The sequence below is a fragment of the Chrysochloris asiatica genome, unplaced genomic scaffold, assembly GCF_000296735.1.
Source record: "Chrysochloris asiatica unplaced genomic scaffold, ChrAsi1.0 scaffold00140, whole genome shotgun sequence".
NCBI classification, from domain to species: Eukaryota; Metazoa; Chordata; class Mammalia; order Afrosoricida; family Chrysochloridae; genus Chrysochloris; species Chrysochloris asiatica.
In genome coordinates this window covers 6833199-6840251 of record NW_006408658.1, presented here as the reverse complement: position 1 = coordinate 6840251, position 7053 = coordinate 6833199, and the positions used below count along the sequence as shown (strand labels likewise).

Below are 7053 nucleotides of genomic sequence, written 5' to 3'. Positions count from 1 at the left end.
CCAGTTTATGAGTAAATGTTCAATCCTGCCGTCTGTTCCCCACACCTTCTGAGAACCCCAAGATGAAATGACAGTAGAGTAAAAGTTAAAAAGTCCAAATAAGCCCACATATCAGCGAGTACCTAGTCCTCATCAATCTTTTGGAAAATGCAACTAAGCATGACTGATCCCAAACTCAGAGGACACCACCAGTGGGATGGAGTTCCCTAAAACTTGAGGCCTAGAGCTGCTGAAATCAGGTGGAGTGGGGTGTCAAGACTGCAACAGGTTACTGCTCCCCTCAGACTCCAACTAGACACTGATTGCCTGAGGATTTCTGTCAGTGCTCCCTTGTGTAGTAGAGTAGGCCAAGGGCACTCTTTGAAAAGTGGACCATAAGGATAAAAGCTCTTAGAAATAGAGGGCACTCAATCCCAGAAAGACTTGGTGGAGGGAGCGTGATCCTGTCTTCTTATCTCTGAAGAGCTGCCATGCAATTTGTTTAATCAGTTTTCCTGCATCTGTTTCCAGAATGCAAGAATCAATTTGATATAACTTTCTTGGTTCACCCATAGCCCCAACTGTAGGGCTGGTATGTGAATATGGTGGGGAACTCCATTAACACTGTAGGACGGTAGGTCAAAAAGTATTTCTACAAGACACCATTATTCAAAATATGAATACTGTTTTTGACACATCCTCCATCTAGGTCTGAAGCTGGTGTTTCTGTTTCTCTTCCCTTAGTCCTAGTGTGGTGTTGTAGGATAAGAACAGGACTTATCCAGTTCAAACCTGCCAGCCACTCCCCAAAACCCTATACAGGGTCACTACAAGTCAGAACCAACTAAACAGCACTTCATGACCACCACCCTTTCCTGAAGAATTCTGTGCTCTGATTTACAACACCTGGTCAACACGGAAGTTTTGGCATCCTTGAGAGACTTAAATTATGTTCCTTTAAATACTCCTTGAGTTTGGGGAACAAAAAGAAGTCAAGGGGAAGGTCAGGGCTGTATGATGGATGGAAAAGGTTTTTACTAAAACAATCTTGTGGGACAGCCTCTAAGAATGAGGAAGTGCATTGTGATGGAAAAAAATTTTTCAGTGCAATTTTCTTGGCCTTTTTCTTACCAATTCAGTTTCCAGTTTTCTTAAAACTTCTTCCTAGTAAGCCCTCATGATCGTCATACATCCTCTGAGAAAAATCATCATATTTACCCCTTTGGAGTCATTTCTCTGCCTTGAATTTAACTGGTCCAGCAGGTCGCCTTTAAAGCCACTTGTTGTTGTTGTTAAGTGCCATCGAGTCGGTTCCGACCCATAGCGACCTTGTACAGGGTTTCCGAGGGTGTAAATCTTTACGGGAGTAGAAAGCCTCATCTTTCTTCCGCGGAGTGGCTGGTAGTTTCGAACTGCTGACCTTAAGGTTCGCAGCCCGATTCGTAACCACTATGCTACCAGAACTCCTTTTAAAGCCACTAAGACAGGTGAATTACTGAGAAAACTTGTCTACAGCCATTCACTGGTCACATTAAAACATGTTTAGGAATAAACCTGAGCATGTATGAACTGGAACCCTAGAAGCAATACTTTATTGACTTTGGTTTGCACATTTGTGAACAGATGTTAGAGGACTTTAGTTGATGTACTGTGGATTATATGCCCTCTAACGTTAATGCCAAGGAGCGCTGGTAGAGTGGTGGGGTATGCGTTTGCTTATTAACCTCAAGGTCAGCAGTTCAAATTCACCAGATGCTCTACAAGAGTAAGATGAGGCTTTCTGCTCCCGTAAAGATTTACAGCCTCAGAAAGCCTATACAGGGTCACTATGAGTTTGAACCAACTTGATGGAAGTCAGCAGCAGCAAAGTTGCTGATGTTTCTGATTTTATTATATATTTCTTGATTGATTCACCAAATAGTTAAGAGTGTGCCAAATATCCTCAAACTTCTGTCCTGTCTTCTAACCCTAGCTTGAAATAAATGCTCTAAAGCCTCTGGGGAACTTGGCACTCCAGCTTTTGGGGCTTCTGGATGTACCTCACCCTTTGTACCCAAGAGGGTGGTTTGTGTTTGTTCAAGCAGCAAGATGCACACACATACCCTCACGAGTATTACATATGTAATCCAAATTATAAATAAGTAGTAGGTGCTCAATTAGTGAATGAAGGATAGAGCATCTGTATGGATTGTTTTGTGCTGTATAGCAGTACTTTGTCTTTTTACGTATTATGGAATCAGGACAGAGTTCTATCACCCCTTTCAGAGCTGGGTATTCTCAGAGTAGATAGAATTATATTTCCTTCACTTTCTCTGTCCCCTCAGGTATTTTGTATGTAGCTATTAATTCCATCCAAAATCCTAAGAAACATGAACTACATCAATCAGAAATAATATGCACAATAAAGATCATGGTAGGTATGTGAGTGCCCATGAAAGAATAAATATGAGTTAGCAGTGTCTGATGCCAATCCAAGTTCCCTAAACCTAAGTGAAGGCTACTGCCTCCTGGGTAACTGTGTGCCAGCTCCTTGAGCTTAAAGGTGGCCACAAATTACCTGAGAGAGAAGGCCAATAGCAATACTGGTCTAGGATATGCAAATGTACATGTGTTCTGTGAAGACAGAAGAATTGATGTTTTCTATCTGGTCACGTACTGGTTACGAATCGGGCTGCAAACCACAAGGTCAGCAGTTCGATACTACCATCTGTTCTTTGGGAGAAGGATGAGGCTTTCTGTCCCTGTAAATATTTACAGCCTCGGAACCCCTGTACAGGGTTGCTATGAGTCAGAACTGACACCACCACCAGACAACAAAAGCCAGGGACAGCAGAACTTCTTGGAAAGAGCTGGTGACTCCTGAGCGCATGCTGTTGCTGTATGTCCTGAAGCAGACGGGCTGCCATTTACGAAAGTTACTGAAGGGTAGAAGGGGAATGAATGTGTGGGCGGCTGCAGTAAGTGTAGGTGATGATGGGATAAATGTGAATATTGTTGGAATGAATCTAAGAAATTTTCCAATAAATAATAGAAACTGTAAGGATTACAGTTAGTAAGATTCCTTATGTTAGGGTCCTCAGAGGAGACAGGGTCTGCCTGCTGGCTGGGCCTCCGCTGCAGGGGGTGTTTTTCTTTCACACATTTCCTTCTCTCAACATAAAAAAGAGAGCTCTGGTAGCGTAGTGGTTACGAATTGGGCTGCGAACCTTAAGGTCAGTGGTTTGAAACTACCAGCTGCTCCGCGGGAGAAAGATGAGGCTTTCTACTCCCATAAAGATTTACACCCTCGGAAACCCTATACAGGGTCGCTATGGGTCGGAACCGACTCGATGGCACATAACAACAACAACAACTATTAGATTGCCTTCTAGAGTTTCTTTCACCTTTCTTCCTATAGCTTGCCTTCTTTTGAAGATTATCCATCAACTATCCTGAATCCTTTCAAATTTTTTTTAAACGGATAAAACCTTTCCACTCCTACCCTCCCTCTCCACCCCATCAAAAAATAAAAATAAATTCTGCAAGCACATGTGAAGAACCTCCTACTGTGGTGAGTGGAGTGCAGTGCTCTGTGGGCTGACCTGGAATGACGTGGATGCTTTTGAAGGAGTAGTCAAGGGGGGGCTCCTGAACCGAAGTCTTCTTATAGTCCCGTTTGTTCATAGCTCATGCCATCGTTGGTCATGTGCAAGCATGGGCCCTGGGAGTCCTGGTGCAGCCTACAAGGACAGAGAAGGACTGCTGTTCCTGACACAAGGGACATTGGCCTTCAGGCCTCCCCACAGTCCTTGTCCCCTTCTTTCTACCCTCCGCTATTCTGGGCCTGCATGCTCAACTACATTTCCATTTTAAGGTACTAATCCTGGTTTCTTGCATTTTTAGAATACATCCTATTTCTCAGAACACCTTCACATCACATAGATAGAACACCCATTTTCATTTTCCAGATGAAGAAACTGAAACCCAAAGGGTGAAGAAACTTGCCCAATGTTAAGCCAGTGAGTCAGTTGTGCACTGCAAGCATGGTCTTCAGATTCCTACTCTGAGGCCCTTTCTTAGACTTCACTGTAGTTACCATGGAGACTGTCTTGGTACTTAACCTCTGGTGACATCAACTGGGCTCTTCTATTACTTAATAAATCCCCTAAGCACCTGCACAGGATGACAGCCCTTTGTAGCCTGACCCAGCTGGAAATTTGCTGCCTTTTCTGTTCAGCCAGTCTACTACATTACCTTTCATCCCAAAGACCCTACTTTTCAGTCACATCCTGCATGTTGTCACACATATAAATACACACATAAAACCAGTCTACCTCTTACTCACCTGTCACTGAAGCCTGAAATTCTACCATTAGGGATTCATTCCTTCGTTCAGGGATTGTTCCCTGTTGAAATACCCCCTGAAGATGGGTGAACACAAAGTTATCAGTCATTTACATTGTACTGTGGATTGTCTAATCAGATCCTTTCCAATTTGTTAGCTTAAACAAAGCTTAGAACAGATTTGGGAGAGTCTTGAGAACACTACTCACCTGGGAAAAGAGAGTTGAAAGCAAACTTTATCAAGGGGGTGTTTTGTTGTTTTGTTTTTAAGTTTTTATTGTGACAAGTGAAAGTTTATAGGGCAGATCATCAGTTTCACATTCAACAAATCATATACTTTGATTCATTACAATGATTATAATCCTCTCCATGTACCATCAGTTAACGGTATTTCTCTCTATTCATTTTAGCTCTTATTTTTTTTCAAACACTCAGGCATATATAATAATTTAAACCACCAAAGGGCACATTCTGCAAGCCTGCCTCCTGGTCACCAGCTCTCAGTCCGTCCCTCTTTCCATGAATTTAGAGTCCTCAGCTGCTCCCTTTCTCCACGTCCCTAGCTCTGCCTCCATCTCAGGTGTCGCTGCTTCTTTGGATAGGGTCCCACATCTGCTTATCAAGGGGTTTTGTATGAGACAAAGTTTTATTAATATATTTTATTTAACCCAATATATTCAAAATAGCACTCCAACTTGTAATCAACATTAAAATTTGTTATTTACATTACAGTTTGGTGTGGCACTGTGGGTTAATGTGCTGGACTACAAAGTTGGTTTGAACTGCAAGGTTGGTGGTTCAAGCTCACCAGCCGCTCGTTGAAAACCCTATATAGGGTCGCTATGGGTCGGAACTGACTGGAAGGCATTCATCAACAACAATATAAGTACTTAATAGCCACATTTACTGTGCAATGCTGATGTAGAAATTTTTAAATGGCAAAGAAATTAGAAGTCAAAAAAAGAGATGTGCCTGGAAATTTAGGAAACTAAGCTTATGTTTAGCTGTGAAATTCTTGGCAGCCAAAGCAAAAAGGAAAACTTTGGAATATGTAGTTTTCATCATTTGATTCAAAGCTGATAGTTTGTACGCAGAGAACAAAATTGACAAATAATTCTTAAAAATGGAATTTCTTTTAAACACCAAGGACCTAATAGTAATTCAGGTTTGGCTTAATACAGTTCACAGGTCAATTTTTAGCGATTTTGATTCTGCAAGGATGGAGTTTTAACAAGCTTAAAGAAAAGGTAACCATCTTCTGAAAAAGCTGAAAAAGCTAGTTTGAGTCACTTCACAGCTGAATTCTCTGCAAAGTGCTGGACTGGCCTGGTGGGCATGGGTTGTCAACTAGGAAGACCTGAATCTTAGATGTCAAATCCACAGGCAGACACAAAGAGTACATTCTTTGGTTGAGTACAGGAAGCTGATTTGTATTCTCAAACAAGAGCCCATCTCACTTCAACACCTACAACAGGACTGGATACTTTTCTAACAGAGAACTTTCTCCCCCTAGGTCTTGGGTAAATCCTTGATTAGGACCCCAGAGTTCTGTACTACAGGACATGGCTTTTAGCTTAAAATGTTTAAGGGTAGATTTTTGCTATGCAGCCTCCTTCCATCGGTGTGCCTAACAACTTCTGATTTTGTGTAGCACCTGCTCCTGAAGCATTTTTCTGGATGGGTTAGCATTAAAAATGGAGCCCCAAGTAGCAGGATAAATTTGTTAGTTGGAAAGTGTTATTAATCCTATCCATTTAAACTGTAGCTCAGGCTGTAAACGTGTTATTGCATCCTTTTCATCAGAACCTGGCTTCCAAAAGGCACTCAGAAAATGTGAGTTGAATGAGAGAGAAATTCTTCCAAATATAGGATTTGTTTTCAGACATGCTGCTGAGCTGTTCTTTCTAACAACTGGCCCCCAAGGTTCAGCTGTTTCAGTACACACCTCATTCACAGTAAGATATTTAATACAATTCTATAAACATGTTGGATGCCTGCTGCCCTGTGAGTGACCAAAAGGGACGAAGTCAAGATACAAACAATGAAACCGTCCTAAGTACAGAAAGACCTGCTCGATTTCTATTGATGATGGCAAACCCGCCTGCATCCAGTACCAAGTAACAGCTGCATAATTAGTGAATCCACTCATGTTTTGTTACTCAGTTCTAGTGTACTGTCTTCTGTTAAGTCTTCTTCAGATAAATATTATATTGTAACCTAAGTTAGACTGATTGCATTCACGATCCTATTCATGGTCACCCACACTGTACCCAGCCTTTTGCCCTATAACTTTGTAGTTCCATCCCACACTAATGCTGGGTCCAGCCACGTGACTTTCTTTGGCCAATGGGGTCCTAACAAACAAGAAGCTGTGAGAAGCTTACAAAGGGGAGTTTGCTCCTGGTGTGGCTCTGTGGGTTAATGCACCAGACAGCAAAGCCGTTTGAACTGCAAGGTTGGCATTTCATGCTCACCAGCTGCTCCTCGGAAACCCTATACAGGGTCGCTATGGGTCGGAACCGACTCAACGGCACTTCACAACAACTCCTTGCAAGAGATCCGTTTTGGAAGAAGTGCAGCCAGAGTGCTCCTTGGAGGCCAAGATGGCCAAACTTCCTCTCTTGTACTTCGGACATATTGTCAGGAGGGACTACTCACTGGAGAAGGGTATCATGTTTAGTTAGGTGGAGGGTCAGAGAAAAAGAGGAAGACCTGCAACGAGATGGACTGGCCAAGTGGCAGCACCGATGG

General features: G+C 42.5%; 1 pseudogene across 1 annotated transcript in view; it reads right to left on the bottom strand.

Moving 5' to 3' along the window:
- The window catches only part of LOC102836233, a 19833-nt pseudogene extending 15471 nt beyond the window's left edge, over positions 1-4362 (bottom strand). Inside the window, exons 1-2 of the transcript XR_438765.1 lie at positions 4304-4362; positions 3561-3698 (exon numbers count right to left, since the gene is read on the bottom strand). The product of XR_438765.1 is annotated as an uncharacterized LOC102836233 (transcript). The remainder of the gene's footprint in view (positions 1-3560; positions 3699-4303) is intronic.
- Between the last annotated feature and the right edge of the window lie 2691 nt (positions 4363-7053).